Here is a 3,132-nt window from a genome sequence, read left to right as displayed (position 1 = left end):
TGGCTTATCTGTTATATAGCACTGGTTTATCTGTTATTTAGCACCGGTTCATCTGTTATATAACATTTGTTTATCTGTTATACAACATTGGTTTATATGTTATAGGGTATTGGTTTATTTGTAATATAGTATTGGTTTATCTGTTATAGAGTATTGGTTATCTGTTATAGAGTAATGGTTTATCTTTTATAGAGTATTGGTTTATCTGTTATATAGTATTGGTTCATCTGTTATATAACATTGGTTTATTTGTTATATAGCATTGGCTTATCTTTTATAGAGTATTGGTTTATCTGTTTTATAGCATTGGCTTATTTGTTATAGAGCATTGGCTTATCTGTTATATAGTATTGGTTTATCTGTTATATAGCATTGGCTTATCTGTTATATAACACTGGTTTATCTGTTATATAACATTGGTTTATCTGTTATATTGCATTGGCTTATCTGTTATATAGCATTGGTTTATCTGTTATAGAGTATTGGCTTATCTGTTATATAGCATTGGTTTATTTGTTATATAGCATTGGTTTATCTGTTATATAACATTGGTTTATCTGTTATACAACATTGGTTTATCTGTTATGTAGCACTGGTTTATCTGTTATTTAGCACCGTTTTATCTGTTATATAGCATTGGTTTATCTGTTATATAACATTGGTTTATCTGTTATACAACATTGGTTTATATGTTATAGAGTATTGGTTTATTTGTAATATAGCATTGGTTTATCTGTTATATAGCATTGGCTTATCTGTTATAGAGTAATGGTCTATCTGTTATAGAGTATTGGTTTATCTGTTATATAGCATTGGTTTATTTGTTATATAGCATTGGTTTATCTGTTATAGAGTATTGGTTTATCTGTTATAGAGTATTGGTTTATCTGTTATATAGCATTGGCTTATCTGTTATAGAGTAATGGTCTATCTGTTATAGAGTATTGGTTTATCTGTTATATAGCATTGGTTTATTTGTTATATAGCATTGGTTTATCTGTTATAGAGTATTGGTTTATCTGTTATAGAGTATTGGTTTATCTGTTATAGAGTATTGGCTTATCTGTTATATAGCATTGGTTTATATGTTATATAGCATTGGTTTATCTGTTATATAGCATTGGTTTATTTGTTATAGAGTATTGGTTTATTTGTTATATAGCATTGGCTTATCTGTTATAGAGTATTGGTTTATCTGTTATATAGCATTGGCTTATCTGTTATAGAGTAATGGTCTATCTGTTATAGAGTATTGGTTTATCTGTTATATAGCATTGGTTTATTTGTTATATAGCATTGGTTTATCTGTTATAGAGTATTGGTTTATCTGTTATAGAGTATTGGTTTATCTGTTATAGAGTATTGGCTTATCTGTTATATAGCATTGGTTTATATGTTATATAGCATTGGTTTATCTGTTATATAGCATTGGTTTATTTGTTATAGAGTATTGGTTTATTTGTTATATAGCATTGGCTTATCTGTTATAGAGTATTGGTTTATCTGTTATATAAGCATTGGCTTATCTGTTATATAGTATTGGTTTATTTGTTATATAGCATTGGCTTATCTGTTATAGAGTATTGGTTTATCTGTTTTATAAGATTGGTTTATCTGTTATATAGTATTGGTTTATCTGTTTTATAAGATTGGTTTATCTGTTATATAGTATTGGTTTATCTGTAATAGAGCATTGGCTTATCTGTTATATAGTATTGGTTTATTTGTTATATAGCATTGGCTTATCTGTTATAGAGTATTGGCTTATCTGTTATATAAGATTGGTTTATCTGTTATATAGCATTGGATTATATGTTATAGAGTATTGGTTTATCTGTTATATAGTATTGGTTTATCTGTTATATAGCATTGGCTTATCTGTTATATAGCATTGGTTTATCTGTTATATAAGATTGGTTTATCTGTTATAGAGTATTGGTTTATTTGCTATATAGCATTGGCTTATTTGTTATAGAGTATTGGTTTATCTGTTATATAAGATTGGTTTATCTGTTATATAGCATTGGATTATATGTTATAGAGTATTGGTTTATCTGTTATATAGTATTGGTTTATCTGTTATATAGTATTGGTTTATCTGTTATAGAGTATTGGTTTATCTGTTATATAGTATTGGTTTATCTGTTATATAGCATTGGCTTATCTATTATAGAGTATTGGTTTATCTGTTATATAACATTGGCTTATCTATTATAGAGTATTGGTTTATCTGTTATATAAGATTGGTTTATCTGTTATATAGTATTGGTTTATCTGTTATAGAGCATTGGCTTATCTGTTATATAGTATTGGTTTATTTGTTATATAGCATTGGCTTATCTGTTATAGAGTATTGGTTTATCTGTTTTATAAGATTGGTTTATCTGTTATATAGTATTGGTTTATCTGTTATAGAGCATTGGCTTATCTGTTATATAGTATTGGTTTATTTGTTATATAGCATTGGCTTATCTGTTATAGAGTATTGGCTTATCTGTTATATAAGATTGGTTTATCTGTTATATAGCATTGGATTATATGTTATAGAGTATTGGTTTATCTGTTATATAGTATTGGTTTATCTGTTATATAGCATTGGCTTATCTGTTATATAGCATTGGTTTATCTGTTATATAAGATTGGTTTATCTGTTATAGAGTATTGGTTTATTTGCTATATAGCATTGGCTTATTTGTTATAGAGTATTGGTTTATCTGTTATATAAGATTGGCTTATCTGTTATATAGCATTGGATTATATGTTATAGAGCATTGGTTTATCTGTTATATAGTATTGGTTTATCTGTTATATAGTATTGGTTTATCTGTTATAGAGTATTGGTTTATCTGTTATATAGTATTGGTTTATCTGTTATATAGCATTGGCTTATCTATTATAGAGTATTGGTTTATCTGTTATATAACATTGGCTTATCTATTATAGAGTATTGGTTTATCTGTTATATAAGATTGGTTTATCTGTTATATAGTATTGGTTTATCTGTTATAGAGCATTGGCTTATCTGTTATATAGTATTGGTTTATTTGTTATATAGCATTGGCTTATCTGTTATAGAGTATTGGTTTATTTGTTATTGCAGTGCGTTCTTCGAACGCACTGCCTTGTTTTGCA

This window comes from Lottia gigantea (genome assembly GCF_000327385.1).
Source record: "Lottia gigantea unplaced genomic scaffold LOTGIsca_287, whole genome shotgun sequence".
NCBI classification, from domain to species: domain Eukaryota; kingdom Metazoa; phylum Mollusca; class Gastropoda; family Lottiidae; genus Lottia; species Lottia gigantea.
The sequence above is the reverse complement of the archived record's forward strand: the minus strand, read 5'-3'. Positions refer to the sequence as shown.